This window comes from Tachysurus fulvidraco, chromosome 15 (assembly GCF_022655615.1).
Source record: "Tachysurus fulvidraco isolate hzauxx_2018 chromosome 15, HZAU_PFXX_2.0, whole genome shotgun sequence".
Lineage (NCBI taxonomy): Eukaryota > Metazoa > Chordata > Actinopteri > Siluriformes > Bagridae > Tachysurus > Tachysurus fulvidraco.
In genome coordinates, this window is record NC_062532.1 from 11,816,693 (window position 1) to 11,837,938 (window position 21,246).

At 38.8% G+C, this 21,246-nt stretch overlaps 1 long non-coding RNA gene across 1 annotated transcript; it reads right to left on the minus strand.

Annotated features, from left to right (window-relative positions):
* Positions 1 to 1,559: 1,559 nt before the first annotated feature.
* LOC125138600 lies at positions 1,560 to 19,654 on the minus strand. Its single transcript, XR_007137808.1, has 3 exons — positions 19,516 to 19,654; positions 12,298 to 12,629; positions 1,560 to 7,467 (listed from the first exon to the last, which is right to left on the minus strand). It is a non-coding gene; the product is annotated as an uncharacterized LOC125138600 (long non-coding RNA).
* Positions 19,655 to 21,246: the final 1,592 nt, after the last annotated feature.

Consider the following 21,246-nt stretch of genomic DNA (forward strand, 5'->3'; position numbering starts at 1 on the left):
CATGGGTGATAGTGGTTCCCAGGTAGCGGAAGGAGTCCACAGTTGTGACAGGTGAGTCACACAGAGTGACAGGGGTGGGAGGGGTAGGGTTCTTCCTAAAATCTACCAATATCTCCGATGTTTTCTCTGTATTGAGAAATCCAGGTTGTTCCTGCTGCACCAGGTCACCACGTGGTTAGTCACACTCCTGTAAACAGACTCATCCCCCTCAGAGATGAGCCAAGTATGGTATTTTAGTGCCACATTAACATATCCACAATTTCCCTTTAATGATAATTGATAATTTAATGTAACTTAATGTATTTAACAGATGATCCAAAAATTTATCAGTTCTTTTCATTCATTCAGTCACTCTCAGTAACAGTTTTATCGTGTTAACTTTTGCAAGGTAACTAGAGCCTATTAGACAGAGCCTACTAGAAACACAAGTAGGAACACATACCAAACACACTCACACACACATATTCACACGCACGCACACATGCACACACAGTCACACACACACACACACACACAGACACACGCACACACACACTTATACCTTGGGGCAATATAGAGTAATCCATCTACTGTCAAGTTTTGAGAGACAGGAGAAAACCCAGAGAGAACAAAAAATACTCTGTATTGAGCTGGAGAACCTAGAGCTGTGAGGTGGGGACACTACTGTGCTACCTTCAGTTTTTTATCAAATATAATTTTAGTGATGAAATAAATATAGCTGTCCATACTGCATATGTAGCCATTATTGCATATACATTTTTACTTGTACAATTTTTCATGTTAGGATTAGTGATTGTATTATTAGTTAAATATGTTGTGCATTATCTAGTCTTTATCCAAATAATCCCACTCAGCTTCAGTTTCATTGTGGTCCAAAGGGGCCACTTTACGAGTCCCTACTCCAACTGGGTTTGGGTGTGTTTGAGTTCAAGTTTTTACTACAATCAATTATAATATGTTTAAATTCCATAATACCAGAATTCTTGAATTTGGAAACCCCATTGCCTGAAAAGACACAACTGTCACTGTGCTTCATAGAAACATGTTGGCAGGCATCAGATCTATAAACATAGCATAGCTTTACATTGTTTTTTTTTTTTTTTTTTTAAAGAAAATGCTGTCCTTTCGGGTCCTCCTTCCACTGCATTTCCTCCATCAGCTTGATCTTCAATGAGATTTTTCAACCCATCTTCAGATGATGACTTTCTGAATAACATTCCATGTCATATTATTTTTTTCTTGTGAATTTGTCCTATAATTTATAATTTATTATAATTTAAGTCTATAAATCCTGTTTAGAGTTTACCTTCATTGGGGCCAAGAAGCCCAAACTTGTTCCAACATGACAATGCCCCTGTGCACAAAGTTCCTAAAGATATGGTTTGCAAACATTGTAGTGGAGGAACTCAAGTATCCTCCACAGAGCCTTGACCTTAAACCCAGTGAACAACAAATGTTTCCCAGGCTTGACATCAGTGTCTGACCTCACTGATGCTCTTATGGCTGAATGAGCACAAATCCCCACACCTACACTCCAAAATCTAATGGAAGGCCTAGAAGAGTTGAGATTATTATAACATCAATGGGGAATTAAATATTGCAAGGAATGTTCCTAGCACATATGGTCAGGTGTATACAAACTTTGGCCATATTGTGTAACTTTCTTGGATGGCTCAATTATTTGTACAGTTCTATATACTACTTGAAAGTACACTTAGGGTCAAATTACTGTAAGTAATTTGCAGTATATTCATTTTGCCAATGTACACCATTTGCATTATGGTCACTGTCTCACTGTGTTCATCCAGCAAAGCACCATCATGTCTGAACAGATACTATTTGGATGTTAGACCATTTTTAGCAAAACAGGAACATCAGGTTCACATAAACTGAACAGTGGAGAACAAACAATTTGTAGAATTTTTGTCTTTGGTGAGTCGTTGCCAAATGTTTCCTCAGATTCCGGTTTTTAGCTGACAGAAGTGAAACCTGATGTATTGAGGCTGTGTAACCCGACTGCCTCAAGGTTCAATGTGTTGTGCATTCTGAGATGTTTTTCTGTTAGCCATAGTTGTAAAGACAGGTTATTTGTGTTACCAAAGCCTTTCTGTCAGCTTGAACCAGTCTGACCATTCTTCTCTGACCTCTTAACAGCAAGCCATTTCTGCCTTGTAGCCATTTAAATCTTTGTGGCACGAACAACCATACCACGGTCACTGAGATCATGGATAACTTAATATTAAGTAATACACTAATAATAATAATAATAATAATAATAATAATAGGAAGAAGAAGAAGAAACATACACACAGCTTTGTATCAATGATTTTATTTTGTTTCTTTGCTGCAATGCCCCACATGCCCTGCTGTGTACATAGACATCGATATAATAGATTTAGACGTGTTTAAACAGAATAAACAGAATTTTTCTTTGTTTGTATCATGAATACAGCAGTCATAAAGTCATGTTTTTTGTTTTTTTAACCTAGTCTGGTAATGCTTTAGGATATATTTTATAGTTGTTTAATATTTTATGCCTAAGGCACAGTGACAAAGTGACAAAGTGAATTGTCTGACATTTTTACAAAGATTATGCCTTATAGTGTGTTTACAAAAAAGAGATATACTTCCATCAGGTGTAGCAGCAGGCTAAACGCTGTGAAAAGTAATGATTCTTTCTTTTAGTTTACTGTTTGTCCATACACAGGCCTAAGATATTCCCTTTCCTGCATGAACCCATTTATTAGTTGTGTCTCTATAATGAATGGTTCTTATTGCTTTTTCTATGAAAAAGAGGTACTGAAGGGAGTCTTTCGTTGACCTCAAACATTTCTTAGAATGCCTTTTAAAACAGCTGAATGTCCGTCTCTGAGATTTAAGGTCATTTCTTTATTTGGCAGATTCCTGCTAACATGCACTTGTCCTGCTTGTAATTGCAAGATGTCTGGCAGGTTCAGTGCCTCCTCAAGACCCTTGCTAAGTGTGCGGCACAGTTTGCTATTAAAGACCTTTATTTTTATTTATAGCCTTTTAAAAAGCGAAGGGGAAGGGATGTCAAAAGGTTCTTTTGAAATGACATATAGTTATTAATTCACTGCCACTGCTTCCTTTACTTTCATGAAATTTGTCAAGACTGCATAGTCAAATACAGGCTTATCCGATATTCATTTTTCATTTTCGGCAGGAATCAAATAATGATTTCATAACTTCATTACCTTCCCAATTCTTTATAACTTTCATAACTTCACCCAATCCACATGATCGATATGAATAACAGCTATAAGCATATATACAACCATCTGTCATTTGTAATATCTGCCATGTTTGATGTATTTACAAAAAAGAAGAAAAAAAAGGAAATGCATTGCAAACAGACATACACAGTTGTTGCTTATGAATTTTATATTATGAATATAGAGGAGGACAATTTTATGGCTTACAAAGGTCAAATATAAGACTCATTCTGAGACAGTATACCATATTATGTGTGAATGTACTAGATTGTAATATACTGTTTAATTATTTAATCATAGTAACATCAAAAGTCACAGCTAACGATTTTGACTTTTTTTTAATCATTGCTGCCAGATTATTAAAATCCAAGATGGTATTTTGTAATGTTACAGCCTAACGTATTAAAATAAGTATATTGAGCTTACAAATGGTGTTTAATGAAGAAAAAAACCTGCCCTGCAGAGGAATTCATGACCACCAGGGGGCGGTATTGTCAGATATGGGAGTTACAGAAATCAGCTTGCCAATAACTTGCATAACAGGAATCATGTTTGTGTGATAAGCCCTGTGGCAGCACAGTTCTAAAGTCTAATGTAGCCGGAACATCACATAACAACCAGGCTCATTATTTTAGTGTGAAAACAGATTTGCTAACTGCCACTTCACATTAGAATCACACCCCTTAAAATGCATTTTTGTTCATACCTATTTATTAAAAAAAAAAAAAGAATCCAGTGTTATCTAGTTTTAATTCCTGCATGACAGTCCTGTATAAGCCTGGACTGTGTCTGTGTGTGTGTAGGAGTGTAAATCAGCATGGGGTGTTTTTGTTGATAGTGCTTTGCATAGCATTGTGCCATAAAACACCTACACAGAGCACAAAATCTCCCCTTCTGCTCATGACACTTTACACATCTACATCTATTCTGCAGTAATTATGCCCTCTCCTCTCTCGGATAAACAATAAACAGTCATGAAGGGCAACTCGTGCATTTAAATGCATACAATGAGCCTCCTACTATAAATCCTTGTGCAAGAATTTGTGCAGGAGGACTTTGTGCTTTTTCTCAGGCAAATACAAGGAAAAAACATGTTTTTTTTTTCATTTAAAAAAGCTTAATCACCTTCATTTTATTCTTGAGAACAATTCAGTATTGCTGATGTTCTGACTATGATTACAGTATTATTTTAAAATATGTTCAAATGTTTCTGCACATTTTCCTTTCCTCACCTTTATATAATGAAGTTGAATATTTTCCTTCTCTTCCCTCTTTTGTCTCTTACACATTTTTACTCTTTTTTCGTCATCACGGTTTAGCTGCACTTGCGTTCACATCTTCTTCAGCATCTATATAAATAACATTCTGAATAGCAGAGCATTACGGTAAATAAACAGTTAAGGCGAGGCATCGAATGGAAATGTCTGTGCAAAGCTGCATTGCGCTAAACATTTTATACACAATATATTTGCTTTCAGCTTGCTGCATAATAGAGCCTAAATTCATTTCTAATGATTAATTAATAACAGAGCCTACCAGCTGTATTTATTTCATTTAAGACCAGAAGGTAGCAGGAAAATGAACTGTCTGACTATAACATCTGTCTTGGCGGAGAGCCGTCATGCAGCGTGATGCATGAGTGACGAGGCTGACTGCTAGGTGGAATGACAGAAGACGTTCGTGCTCAGGGACCTTTGGCCAGATGTGGCACATAACACCTGTCAGAGGGCCCTACCTGCCTGCTCTCTCCATCCTGCACAGCCAGCCAGCACACATCTGTCAGTCCTGTCTCAGCGTGGAAGAAGTGATGCACGGTTTACTGTGTACAAGCTTAGAAAAGAAACCACGTGTAACGAAGCAGATTTTACACAGTGCTTGAATTCATCTTCTACAGCCTTCAGTCCTGCAGACAAACATCTGTTAGCTGTTAGTTTAGCTTAGCAGAGACATCTTGCATCTTATTGCATACTATATTTGAAATACTTTACATAAATTCTCATAACTGTAACTACACTGCATTCATAATGAAATGATGAAATATATGTACACACACACACACACACACACACACACACACACACACACACACACACACACACACACACACACACACACACATACTGTACACACACACTTCAAAGATGATGCAATTACACATGAAGACAAGCATCTATAAAAAGCACTAAACAGTACTAAACTCAAATTGAATGTTGTTTTTTAACAATGGACGTTGTCACAATGCAGTTTTATAGGAATGTTAGAAATCAGAATGAAATTTTTATTGAAATTTTTATTTATATCTATTGCTAATCCTGGCATAAGCCATAGACAACTGTAGCAAAAAAAATCCTTTGAGACGATATGAGGAAGAAACCTATGAGAGGAAATTCATCCTCATCTGGGTGACTCTCTGGGTAAATATGAACTATGTATAGTCGAGTGCAATTATGCAACCATGGGCTTTAGGGCAACCTTTGAGCATCATTCGTTATAGTTTTAACATAAATTCCATCAATCATGAAATAAAGGTTCGGTGCTGGAGACCCGAGTGCCAATATTTGCTATGATAACAATTTAAAATGGATCAGCGGTCTACATTTTGTGTAGTTGGTATTATTAGTTTAGTTTGTAGAACCTAGCACAGGCTTACTGTAAGATTTGTCAGACTTCTTTCTGCTGTTTTTAAAGTAATCCCTCACAGCCAGGATTCATTTTTTTGTCTGAGAAGTTACTTGAATAACATAGAGCCATTTCTCCATGGACGAGCAAGGTTGTTGTGGTGGTTTTGTTTTATTTGTGGTCATTTAAAATAACAGTACATGAATAATCATGCACTAATACCTGAGCTGTTACTGAAGGTAACTCATTATGAGTTCATATTTGGGTAAGTATTATTTCAGGAGATAGTACATGATTATTCTGTTGTACACTGTGACTGTAATATATTTTATTATATTACACCTGAAACTACAGATGATGTGTGCTTTAGCGTGTGTTATTGTCAAACCCTGTTGCCAACTGTAAAAAGGCTTGCTGCACAAACTCTGCCATCTGTTGCACTTTATAGACAGTAAACTCTTATTACTGTATTGTGCCTTGAGGACGGAGTTATTTCTGACAACGCCACAGCACTGTCTAATCTGATTTGTAGTAAGGTGTTGATGAATTCTGATGGTAAAATCAGCTGTAATTCAAACGAAAGCTTTGTATTAACTCGCTTGTTTAATATCTTATCATTCCTATAGTAACAGCTCATGCACAGGGACTTGTTCGTTCACACCACATAACCTAACTTAACGTTTCACTGCATCAATTGGAGCTGTAAATGTTTACAATTATGACAATTTGCATTAAAAAAAATCATTGCCACTTCAAATCACACAACCTCATCTTTGTTTATTTTCCTATAACAGCACATTCTGACATGTTTAATACTTACATACAGTATGTACAATGTTATTATAGATATACAGTATTTATATATTACATATTCGGTATAGTTTCAAAACGTGTCATTTTTCTTGTCAAAGAAAAACACATGTACACGCCGAACATGGTTACAGTATACAGAAGAGTACGGAGGCACACAGGTTGTTCAGGATAAGGTGATGCGGTAAGGGGAAAGTTACTGAGATGCTGAGACGTTGCAACTGTTCTGTTCTGCTGCAGTATCTCACTGCTAATTAACACTGATTACAGGCCAATTACAATACTGTTAATCACATCCTTATTAGTTTAGCCATGCAGAGAGAGAGAGAGAGAGAGAGAGAGAGAGAGAGAGATGTCATGTATATGTGTAGACAGGAGCGGCGAAGGAGGAAATGCTGTGTGAGTGTGAGAGAGATTGAGAAAGTGGTAGAACAAGGCTACACATTTCACCAAGGCTCTGCTGAGTGTGCATGTCAGAGAGCGAGTGTCTGCAACAGAGTGTTGTACTATTCGATTACGCATGTATGATGAGGCACATCTGCACATCTGAGTGTTGCTCTGTACACACAAATGAACGTATGTTTGTGTGTATTCCTCTGCATGATGAGTGAGAGAGTTTTTGCAATGAGGTGAAAAGAGGCTCTATTGAATGAATATTTATACTATTGATTGTTGTGCTGTTTCCCCCTTCTCTCGCTCACACTGTCCCTCCTATTTCTTTCCTTGCCAGAGAAGGAGGTCAAAAGTCACTCCCTCCTCGTTGTCACAGTTGCCAATCACCTCCCATTCTGCAGCACCCGTTGCCCTGGAAACCAAGGGATTCAGTTGCCAAGCACCCAGAGCTATGCACGTAATAGTTATTTATATATTTATTTATATCTTTTATCTATTTGTTCATTCAGTGAGAGAGAGGATGAATACTCACATACATGCAAACGCACTCACATGCATGCAGATACATGTGCGCTTGCCCACACACACACACACATACACACACACACACACACACACACACACACACACACACACTCCCACACACGAAATGTGTAAGAAGTATAGATGGGGGCCTCAGGTGATTATCATTCTAATAACTGTGATGTGGACAGGAGTGGGATTTATATACTCTCTCTTTCACTCTCTCTCTCTAACACACACACACACACACACACACACACACACACACACACACACACACACACACACACACACACACACACACACACACACAATGTGTAAGAAGTACAATTGTGAGCCTCAGGTGAATAATAGTGATTATCATTATAATAACAGTGATGTGGACAAGAGCAGAATCTATGCATTCTCTCTCTAACACACACACACACACACACACACACACACACACACACACACACACACACACACACACACACACACACACACACACACACAGAGAGAGATTTTGTTCATCTCTTTGTCCATCCAACACATAGAGCAGTTCTCACAAAGAAGAGATACAGAGAACTCAATAGAAGTGATTCACAAAAACACACACACACACACACACACACACACACACACACACACACACACACACACACACACACACACACACACACACACACACACACACACGAACACACGCACACAAACACACACATGCACACACACGCACACACACACGCACGCACACACACACACACACGCACACAAACACAATCTTTAGGTATCTTACTATCTTTGGGAGGGGATCCATCATTGACATAATATTTACTCTAGCTAACCCAAACCTTAACAATTAGTACCCAAATAGAATCAATCTGTCTTTAGATTTTTCTAAAAATGAAGTTTGCCAAAAGATAAACAAAAGCAGCAGGACCAGACAAATTTCTTTCTACTTATGGAGACATCCTTTCCCAACTAAGACTCTCTCTCTCTCTTTCTCTTGGTCTCTCCTATCTGGCACAAGACACTACAAGATAATTACAATGATTTGACCTATTGAGACGTAGCTACTACTGCACTGCAAACAAACAGAAAGGCAGGGGCTCTCATACATGCTGCTTTTTGCTGCTTCTGTTGTGTGTGTGTGTGTGTGTGTGTGTGTGTGTGTGTGTGTGTGTGTGTGTGTGTGTGTGTGTGTGTGTGTGTGTGTGCCTGGAGGCAGTCAGTGGCTGAACAGATGTGAGAAGAGCAGGTGGAAATATAAGAACTCTGCTCTGTAGTACATGCTGAAACAACAACCCTAGACCGTGCAGATAGCAACCACTCCTAATCAAATTCCACCATTTAAAATGTATTAATAACGCATACATAAGGACTGATATCCTAAGAGGCTGTTGGTCTCATTTACTTTAAGCAGAAGAGTGAATTTGTGAAGTCAATGTGAATAAAACACACCTTTGGTATGTTCATGGGACACGTCATCATGTGACATTTAGATGCTTTACAAATGAATCAACCTTAGTACGTCATTGACACATTTGTCTCAATTTTTAAATCACAATCACTATTTTTAAATTCCTCAGTTAACTAAACATAAATGAATAGTGAGACCTGGTAATGAATCGACAAATGTTATCCTAATTATTTTGTATCTGACCCTAACACCCTTGAATCAGGCACGTTTCCCTTTCGTGATGGCGTGGTATAAATATATAGTCGACTTATGTTTATGTACTTGATCGCTCCGGTTAAGGGCATCTGCTAAATGCTGTAAATCTAAATGTAAATGTAGCACTGAAAGATTCAGAACCTAGTAAATATTTCTAAGCAGCAGCTTTATATATAGACACAAACACACACATGCACACACACATTTCATCCCAAAAGTGTTTGATGGAGTTAAGGTCAGGGCACAGTGTGGGTCAGTCAAGACCTTCCATAACAAACTGATCCAACCGTGTCTTTATGGACCTTGTCTGTGTGTGCGTTGTGCACTGGGGTTCAGTCATTCTGGAATAAAAAAGGGCTTTCCCCAAAGTGTTCCCATAAAGTTGAAAGCACATCATTGTCCAGAACGTATTGGTATGCCGAAGCATTATTTCCCTTCACTGGAAGTAAAAGACATAACCCAACTCTCATATCATTCAACAGTCTCATATCATTATCCCTGCTCTACCAAATTCTACAGTCTGCACAATGCAGCCAGGCAGGTAACATTCTCCTGGCATCCAGCAAACCCGGACTTATCAATCAGAGAGGCCAAACAGAGAAGCATGATTTGTCACTCCACAGAACATGTTTCCAGAGTCCACTGGCGGCTTGCTTTACACCACTCCACCTCTGACTTTACATGGTCTTCTGCTTTGTGCCACAGTTGCTCCTCTTCCTAAACATTTCCAATTTTCAATAATACCATAATAATACCTTCAGAAAAAGAACTCATCAGAATGATGCATCACCCATTTTTTTCACAAATGTTTGTAAATGCAGATTGCATGGACTTGTGGCTACATTTTATACACCTGTGGAAATAAGCCTATTCAAAATATCTGAATTTAATAGTTAAAATAAGAAGTGTGTCCCAATACTTTTGTCTATATATACAGTGTATATATATATATATATGAACACCCACACACTTGGCTCTCAGGAGAGGATAGTGTGGAGAATCCTCTTCCGCTTGTCCTTCTGCCAGAGTATGAGCAGGGGTCTGGCTGCTGTCATGGGCCTGTCTGCGCCTGAGCCTCTCCCTCCTCTCACAGTGTAATGGAGGATTTAGATAATCACATTACACCCCATTAAATACGATGCCACAGATAACACTGGCTTTACACTCAGAAGCACAACGTAACGTAAGCAAACGGGGGAATTTGTTTCCCCTACTCTAAGCATGGGAAATCATATTTGATTCATAATTACATTGCTAACAAAAGTTTTAACAAAGGTTTTGAATTCAGTGAAATCGCAGAAACGATGTCCGAACCTTTCAGAATCTATATGTTTTTGAGTTAAAAATAACAAAGTGAAAAAGATCTATGTATAATCATCATAACAACATGCACATAATAAACCACAAACCAGGGATCAAATCCATCTCTAAGCTGCTGGCACTCGAACGTCATGTTAGCAGATTTTGATCCTTTATGTCAAAGGCTGAAACAACTTTGGCTCCGGAACAGAAGGAAGGAGTTCTTAAAAAAGGACTGAATGCTGACTGAATGCTGAAGCTAATTAATATCCTATTTAACGTTCTATTTCTGTAACTTCTGAAATTCTACATAGATCAGAAATCTTGGTTCTTAAAGCAGGATAAATGACGTGGAATACAAAGGTACAACAAGCAGTCCGTTTACTATTTTGCAATTAATTATTTATATATAGGTTAATAACATTTTTTAAAACCAAAACTATACATGAAAAAAAAAAAAAAACATTCTTTAGAAGAAAAGATTCTCCACAACACACCTGCTTTTGGTTGTTCAACTTGAGTCAGTAATTTCTTTAGCCTTGTGACATAATACTGATATAAATTGTATTCTTTCATGAATGCTGCATCTTTGTTACAAACAAAAAATCACATTTTTATATCTTTGCTGTTTCTGGTCCCAAATCTATTGAAACTGTCCAATAACGCTCTGTAACAACTTTTTTCTTTGTAGCCGGTGCTTTGGAGGAAAAAAAAAATACAAATACTAGGTGTCAGGTGCCATTGTGCACATGCTTCTGATAGAAGTGGTGATGCATTTTGGGATTTGGAGTCTGTCATATGATAATCCCCTAATGTAAAAATGCTGGATGGTAAACTGCAGGCTTCAATATATCACTATTGAATGTGCTTCGGTATTAAGTTTCGCAATTCTGTGTGGGCAGAATGAAATTACACCGTGTGTGTCTTTAGTTTGGTCCATATCTATAATTGGGTTGTATTTGCGCTGATTTTATTTAGACAAGTCTCAGCTTTAGATCACTATGACATTGCAATTCTCAGAGTTAATACCATGTGAATATGCTGATGCCATGAAGCATAAAAAAGAGCTACAATGCTTCTGGCCAAGCCTTTATTTCGATTTCAAACAGGCTGCATCATGTTGAACATTGAATCCTCCACACATGCACAATAGGATCCTCCTGGTAGACTAATTCCTGGAGTGACAGAATGTCACCTCTTTTGTCTCCCTGCCTCTGGCTCGAGCGCTTTCTGTTCCAGGCTGTATGAGGACTGGAGGCTGCCATTGTGATGGATCTCTGGGCTTTGATGCAGCAGCTCCTCATGGAGCTGCACTTTCCTCCTGACCTTATTTACCTCAGCCCCAGGAGCTGGAGCCAGACCATCTCTAGGCGCCTTACACACACACACACACACACACACACACACACACACACACACACACACACACACACACACACACACACACACATGCATACACACACATGCATATATACACACACACACAGACTTATTGGATTTTCTCTCTGGTCCATGAGCTTTGATAAGGGCACCTGTCCACTCCAGGCTCCATCAGCACACAATAAAACACATGATGCCAAGCTGGATGATTCCAGACTCCTTAAGAGGCCGTGCCAGAAAGAGTATGGAGTGTGAATCAGAAAGAAAGAAAGAAAGAAAGAAAGAAAGAAAGAAAGAAAGAAAGAAAGAAAGAAAGAAAGAAAGAAAGAAAGAAAGAAAGAAAGAAAGAAAGAAAGAAAGAAAGAAAGAAAGAAAGAAACTCACCCATGATACACAAGAGAACACCATCATGCTTCTTATCTCTTTAATTTCCTTGGCTGTGTTATTTGATTTATTCCACCGTAGGCATCAGATGAATATGGCTTCCACTCAGCTACGCGTATTCTCAAGCAATAACATCGACATCTGTATTATCAACCCAAGAATACCCGTAATCGAGACAGGAGCACAAACAGGGGCCACCGCCCTCTTCCACCTATTTTTCGCCTTTTCTCTCTTTCACTCTCTGTTTTTCTTTGTTTCATCTCTCGTTGCTCTCAAGGCTCCTCTAGATGGTGGGAGGGCAGGAAGAAAGATTTGGAAACAAATTCCGAGGTCTGAAAAGAAGGGGGAAAAAGAACCCGATTTAAATAAATGGAGCCAATTCAATTTCTTAATGAACTAATACCTTGAAGCAGCATTGAGCCTGGACACCTTAATCCAGTTTAATAAATAAATATGAATAAACATGTATAAATACAGCAGATTATTTTAACATCTCGTTGAAATAAATATTGTAAACATTTCGAAGGAATGAAGCAGCATGTTTTTGTACAGGTTCTGAAGAGATTTGCTGAGGTTGTGGGGCTATAGAAAGCAATCTATCATTTTAACCTGAAATGATTTGTCTTACGGGAAAAGCAGAATAACCTACAAAGAGCAATATATGAAGGTGTATGAGTAAAATACTCAGCAAAATATAAATAATAAGGCAATTATATACAGCAGGCAATAGATAAAGTGAAGTGAAACATAAAGGACAAAAATGAAGTAGTTTGTGTAATATTTGCTAGCACTTTTTTTTTGATTATTTTAACACTGCCACTGTCAGATGTCATACACTGCTGCTCAGATGACTGAGAATGACGGATTATGTGTCGGCTTGTTTCGCCATTTGGTTTATAACGTATTAGAATTAGTTGGTATGTAGAACTGAGCTGCCATTTAAAACCATTGGGAATGAAAACATTAGTTCGCAACAGCAAATAATATTAATTGTACTAAAAACTCGCTTTGTTAAAAGGAAGTAGGAAAGTTTGTGAGAGATGACAGGAACATATATTATTTGTTAAACAACAAAAAGTGAGAAATATTTGTTGATTTATCCTGCAATCACGTATGCTTTCAGGGGAACGAGTGAATGGAAATTCACACGTGCCCACCTACAAACAGGAGGGCTGACGAGGACAACACACTGCCTCCCCTACTCATCACGATGCCAGCTTGGCACAGTTGAGTACCACATTCGCCTCTCGTGGGCAGACAAAAAGAAAAAGAGAGGGAGAGAGAGAGGGAGAGAGAGGAAAAAACGGAGAATAAAGCTGCAGGCAGGAGCTAAATTCAGCCGCATATTTAACCACTGTGTGCAAATAAAGTTGTGACATCCAGAATTTAGTGTTTGCAAGTATTTTAACCCCAGGCATTGTCAACAACTGTTCTGGCATTTAGCTGTGAGTGCGACTCACGCGTAAACTCACACATCACACAATCACACGCAATCACACACGCATGCAAACACACACTTTACTGGGAGTGCAGGATACACTGACAGCACACTATTGAGACAGAGAAATTAAAAGAGAAAGGGAGAATGAGAGAGAGAGAGAGAGAGAGAGAGAGAGAGAGAGAGAGAGAAAGAGAAAGAGAGAGATGAAATTGAGTTTGACATATGACCATTTTGAATGCCCTGTCTGAACTCTTTTTCTGAAGAATTCATGTAGGTTTTCATTCATCTGTAAATCATTGCGAGAAAAACTCCTTTTCCTGTATTGAGTAAAGCTAAAATATCAAACAGCAAACTGACAGCTTGAAAAGCAACTTGTGTGAATCCTGAAAAACACATCTTTTAAAAGGGTTAGATTTCCACAAGTAACACTCGCTCTCATAAAAACTCTACAATAAAGACAGAACCTAAAATATGTCAGCTTCTTTGTAATGCTGAGCCACAGATCCCCCTTTACCTCCCTTCATCTTTCTCAGTAAAGACTGTAGACTCTTTGTTTGTGTGTATGTGTGTTTAACCGCTGTTTGTGTGTGTGTGTGTGTGTGTGTGTGTGTGTGTGTAGCTAAGACTTTGTTGGTTAAAAGCTGCAAATGTGGCAACTTTGATGGTGCTGAAAGTACATACTTAAGCAAAAGTCTTCATGGGACTGCTGTAATATATTTACAAGAATAAATTGCTGAAACTCTACAAATTTATACTGTACATATCGACTTATGGATTTCTAGTCAAAAGTAAATTTCATATTTCTGATATATTCATATGTGTGTTACCAGCTATAAGTTTAAAAGAAACAGAAAAGGACTGAATGCCTTAAAAATCACCATTTTCACCAGTTATAAAGTGATGGAACATAATTGGTGAAAAGATCATATAATCCGCAAAGTATATAAAAGAGATGATAAAAAGCATGCCTATGTCATTTTTTTTTCAGGTTAATAAATAATTAACAAAAATGTGAATATAGAAGAATATAGAGCTCTATTACAAAAACCATAAAAAATAACATATAATATGATAGGGTGCCTAATATTGACAAAACTGAAATTATGCTGCTATATGATTTCTCTGAATAAGTTAAAGTCTATCTGGCAATGCTATGACCAAAATGATTTACATTTCGGATACTATACTATATAGAAGCTTTCACAGATATCCTCATAAATAGTCAGTATGGTGAAGATTACAGAGTATAATAATAATAATAATAATAATAATAATAATAATAATAATAATAATAATAATAATAATAATTTTATACCCACTTCCCGGCCACTTTAATAGGAACCCCTTCTGCTCATTCGTGTAATTATCCAATCGGCCGATCATGCGGAAGCAGTGCAGTATATAAACTCAAAAGCTTAAATTAATGTTCGCATCAAACATGTGAGCTGGGGAACAAATGTGATCTTAGTGCCTTTGGCCATGGGACATTGTGGAACTGTTAGTGCCTGTTGATCTCATGAGTATAATATATTATGTATAATGTCTAAACATTTTACAATAAAAATGAAAACAGAAAACATTCATTTCTGCGAATGGAAAACACTTGATGCTATGAGAGATTAGAGAAAAATGGCCTGACAGACAGAACTCAAATAGAATAGTCTTTAGAGCTGTGGCATTCAGAAAACTATCTCAGAGCATACACCCTGCCGAGGTACATAGTCTACAGCAGAAACAGACCACTTTCACTCCTCTTAGCTTTGGTTGTGTGCAAGATGGGTAATGTGAACGTGAAATTTAGGGCTACACATAGCACCAGGAACACAGATGCCAGGTCTGCAGCCCAAAGGCTCCCCTGCTCCCTCATGCTACATTAATTATTTACCATGTTTATCTATGCAATTTGAAGGCTGCTGCTAAGCAAAGCTGTTCACAAATCGGTTGAAGCAAAAGCTTAAGGCTGAATTGCTTCAAAAAAAATAAAAATAAAATTACAGACCTGTGTGAAAGAGGCATTGTTTGTTTTTATTGTCTTTAAAAACTGATGAAATGTTCTAGCGAAATGTTTCAGCTTACAAAACATGCAAAACACACAGTATACTCTGGTTTATTTGGTTTTTTTTTTGTAAAAATGCATAAAAATCTCATATTTTTTGTAATTTATTATTTTACATCACAGGTTCTAGTGAAATAATGGACGCTATTCTGCCACCATGTTTCCAATCCTCATTACTCTCTGATGTCTCATTGCAGTACAAAAAGAATCATGAAAGCATGAATTAGAAAAAGTGGAAGAATAACAAACCCTTTCAGCTGTAGTCTATGTGTGCAGTAACGTCAGGCATAATTGAGCCCGCATGGACTGTTCTAATCGCAGGCGCTGAAATGAAACAGGCGCTAATTAAGAGGGCAGCCAATAGACACCTTGAACAGGTGAAGCGGAGGAAGCTCAACTGTGAAAACAGAATGCTTGATTCTCTAGCAACCCAGGAGGTCTCGTGTGGAATGCGAGGGATAGGAAAAATGTTTTTTGTTGAGCGCACACAAAGATGCATGCACACACATACACCTCTCTCTGCAGAATACTCTTCTTTTTTTCAGGAACGCCAAAGCTGGCATTTAGCGGAACACAAGCCGAGAGAGGATACAGGGAAGCCAATTACCAGACAGATGTCAATGTATGCGCTACAATACTAAAGGGAGTCCAATTACCACACAGCTGTTCTGTTTTTCCTTCCCTCTCCCACTCCCTCGCTGCCTTCCCATATTCCCCCTTCTCTTTTTCTTTCTCTCTCTCCCTTCAGTTCCCTTTCTTTATTGCTACTACAGTTACTCTTCCTACCTTACCTATTACCCTTTTACTCTCTGTCTCTTTCTCTCTGTGCCACCCACCCCCACCCCTGCTTCATACCACATGGAAAGGGTGAAGATGTCAATCTCCACACTCAAATGCAAGGGAGGTGTGTGTGTGTGTGTGTGTGTGTGTGTGTGTGTGTGTGTGTGTGTGTGTGTGTGTGTGTGTGTGCGTGTGTGTGTGTGTGTGTGTGTGTGTGTGTGTGTGTGTGTGTGTGTGTGTGTGTGTGCGTGTGTGTGTGTGTGTGTGTGTGTGTGAGAGAGAGAGAGAGAGAGAGAGAGAGAGAGAGAGAGAGAGATTTGTTCGAGGGTGGGGGGCACACACACACACACACACACACACACACACACACACACACACACACACACACACACACACACACACACACACACACACGCACACATCAGAACCAGGGACAGCTCCCAAAGGAGGGCTCTCACTACTGGTTTGCTGGTTGCTTAACAGGAGGCTCTTATGCCTTGATACACACGTGTGCACACATACATAAGCGCCCATTAATGTGGGAGCACGCGCACACCCACACATCTGCCACACACACTACTACTTTCTTTCTTCCTTCTCCTCACACTTCCTCCCTCTATGTTCTTCTCTTCTGCTCTGAATTGGACCTGTCTTCATTTAGACATTTTGAATTTAGTAATTCTATTTCTGCTCTGGTCCTCCAGTTTGAGACTTACTGATTATCAATTCAACAATTCAGGAAATATCAGTCATTCTTCCTATAAAGCTAAAAAAAAAACTATGTTTCTGACACAAGGATTTAAGGTGATGTGATTACTTGGACATGATGCACAATCAACAACACAACAACACTTTCTACAAAGTCAATTTAATTTCAGTGAACAATTCAAGTAAGCACAAACCTTCCTACCGTCAGTCAGCTCATTTGTTGTATTCCTAAAGAATTAGATTCACTCATTTCCACTGAGAAATTATGCCATATCCAGATGTTCTTGCAGAGCTCAATATAGCTGTACTCAATGATTGGTAAGCTTTTAGGTCTGGTAGACTATGTTTCTCCTTTCTGCATTCACAGGAAAGCTGTATTAAAGCAGAGTCAAAACAGGGAACTGAACTGAATTGAGTATTTGAATGCCTTTTGTCTATATCTAAATCTGCTTTTCTCTTTCGCTCTATTACAGCGAACAATCTAACAATCTGAGAGTACGCAGTAAGGCAGGAGACTGCCAGAAGCTGAGAGAGAGAGAGAGAGAGAGAGAGAGAGAGAGAGAGAGAGAGAGAGTATGCGCTTATTCTCTCCCCCTCCCTTGATCAATATGAATCTTACTGAGCAAGGAGGGAGTTCAGAGAGTTCATCTTCACCCTGCCATGCCTACAGGCACACACGCCACCACACACTGATCACACCATGCCACCTCTCCCTCTGTTTTTCAGCTCATTCGTTCATTCCCTTTTCTATATCTACTTTATATCATCACCTCTCTTTTTACACCCCTGGTTTCATTGCTATTTATCCATGAAGTAAATAAGCTGGGGAAAAACTGCAGTGCAAAACTAGGCTTTGAGAAAAATGCTCTAATCCAATAGTATTCATCCTCAGCAACCCAAACTCACATCTGACCATCTGCCATGTATCCATGTCATAGGGCAGAGTAATATGATCCTGTGCACCCTTCTGGCCAATTTCAAGTGTTCTGCACAGAACAGGGCACTTGTCTACTTACTGCTTGGTTTCAAGTGGTCTGAGCTCATCTGAATGACAAGCTCATATGAAGCTGTATATAGAGTCGCACAATAAATCTTATCCACAGAGGGCTGGTGTGAGTGCAGAATTTTATTCCAATCAAGCAGAAGCCACACCTGATTCCACCTGTTTAATCCGTTGATCTTGGCATTCAATAGACTCATGGGTGGCTTCTGTTTAGTTGAAATGAAAACCTGCACCCACACCATCCTTCCCGGATTAGATCGGACACCCCTGGACCAGAGGGAAAATAGTATGGACTAAAATACGGTATAGACAGACCTACAAATATCATTCATCAAGTCCATCACACTACACAAGACCATCACACTATAACTAAATCAGATCATTTGATGTGCCAGCTCATTTAGTCCATTCTCTTTTTTGCTTGTTTAGGACTGGATTTGGATTTCAGAACTAAGGGCAGCGATTTTTGTTCTTGTGGCTGGAGTGAAACATTAATGTGACATCAATTGTACCTTTAGTAGCTTATGTACCCTTAATAATCTAAGGTGCATAACTGGACCGCAAGGGCCACTGAGTTACCTTTAAAGCAACATATACACCTCCCCAAGTAAAGGGGCAAAATATCTTTCTTATTGGAGACACCGACCAGGCGACTACGGAGGAAAAGTACAGTTTGGTACCTTTATTTCCGAGTGTAGTGCGCAGTGAGAGATGGTTGAGGAACACTGAGCGCTCAGCTACTCTCATGGAAAACGAGTAGTGAATACAGCACTCAGCCCGAATACAGATCAGCGCACAAGCGGAAAGGGGAAAAGCCACACACACACACACACACACACACACACACACACACACACACACACACACACACACACACACACACACACACCACTCTTTTTCTTTTTTACGCTTTTATTCCTGCAAAAACGAACTGTCATACACTGATTAAGCAAAGTACCCTAAGCTAGAAACGAAAGACAACCCAGTCTGTATTCTTTAACACGCTGGAACCCATAACGGCGCGCGAGATCACACCGTTTCAAATAACCGGGTTTCGCCTCAAAGCATACTACTGAGTGTTTAGAAATACTATCTCGAATTAAACACACACACATACACGCGCGCACACAAACACGCGCACACGCACACGCACACGCACGCACGCACGCACAGGGCTGAAAGCCTCTCTAACTGTCTATACAAGATTTTAGGAATAAACAGTTTACTCACCCCTCGGTGTTAAATCCTGCCAACGGGGGTAAACAGCTGAGAAGAAGAAGGAGGCGGCAGAAATCTGGAGGAAGACTACAGAAAGAACACATAATAGCCATACCGGGGAAACGCCCCCTCCAACAACTATACCTCTCTCTCTCTCTCTCTCTCTCTCTCTCTCTCTCTCTCTCTCTCTCTCTCTCTCTCTCTCCCATTGTTGAGCCAAACGCGGTCAGAAAGGGGTGCGGTAGAGAAAAGAGGCGATGGAGTTTGGCACAAATCCCATTTATGAGCCATAGGTGAAACGTACACACGAGAAATGGGATTATTGTACTTTAATAATAATAATAATAATAATAATAATAATAATAGAGTATGCTGTGTGTAGCATCTGTTAATAATCAGGAGCTCTTACATCCCACAATCCCTAATTTACACTGCGAAATTTAAGCATAGATGTAATTGAATTTAATGCAGGGTATTAAAGGTCAATTTCGGAGGAATGAAAAGTAATTAAACTGGTGTAGAATTGCCAGGATGCCCCCTCCTTTAAAGCAGATGGCCCTTGACAAGAAAGTGGTATGATTAATTAATTTCCTCATCATTACATTTCCAAAAATAGATGAAGCGCAGAGCTGCCTACTGGGCTATATATATATATTTATATATATATATATATATATATATATATATATATATATATATATATATATATATATGAAACAATAGATAGATTGTGAATACAATATAAGGGCTTTGACCAATTCATGGAGCATTGCTTAAATTCTAAATTAAAAAATTCTAAAGAAAAAAAAAATCACCCCCAAAAAATAAAGTATCTTTGAAAAATGTTTAGAATTTGAAAAGTAAAATAACTGATATGATAAAAAAAAAAAAAAAAAACACAAAAAAGCCAAGACAGAACCGCTGACACTGTTGGAGTCAATTCTCTCTCTCTCTCTCTCTCTCTCTCTCTCTCTCTCTCTCTCTCTCTCTCTCTCTCTCTCTCTCTCTCTCTCTCTCCCACTTTGGAAGGAGGACTCACATATCCCTGGTGGCTTGAACACGTTTCTCATTCTATCTCTCTATCTCTGTCTCTGAATCTCTATCCCAGCTTTTCTCTTATTAAAAAGTCCTTCTTAAATAGACTTAATCTTTCAGATGCTATCTTTTATTTTTGTATAGGTTTACTTCTGCTTCTCCTTTTTTCCATGCTAGTAGATTCTCAGATCTCTGTTTAACACTCTCACACACACACACACACACACACACTCTCACACACACACACACACACACACACACACACACACACACACACACACACACACACACACACACACACACACACACACACAAACACACACACAGCATGATTTGACAAGACCATCTAATATATTTTACTGTAGCAACCTTGCAAAATCTTTAAGATTCTAAGAAAAACCACACCTACCCCACCTCTTCACTGTAATATTAAGTTTTTCCTCTGATTTGTGGAACGTGTGCAATATTTTAAAGCTTCTGGCACCATAAACACCCTCTGGCCCACAGTGCAGGAGTGTCAGTCTCTTTTTTTATTTTTTTTATTTTGGAGTCGTGATACTGAAGCAAATAGTACAGCAAGCAGCAGCCCACACCCGTTGCTTTTTTATAGCTATGATGAATTTATATTCACATGTTCATCACAAATAACACTTCCTTCTCTTTGTCCCTTATTGTGGTATACACACCACAAGTTTCCCTCTCCCTCTC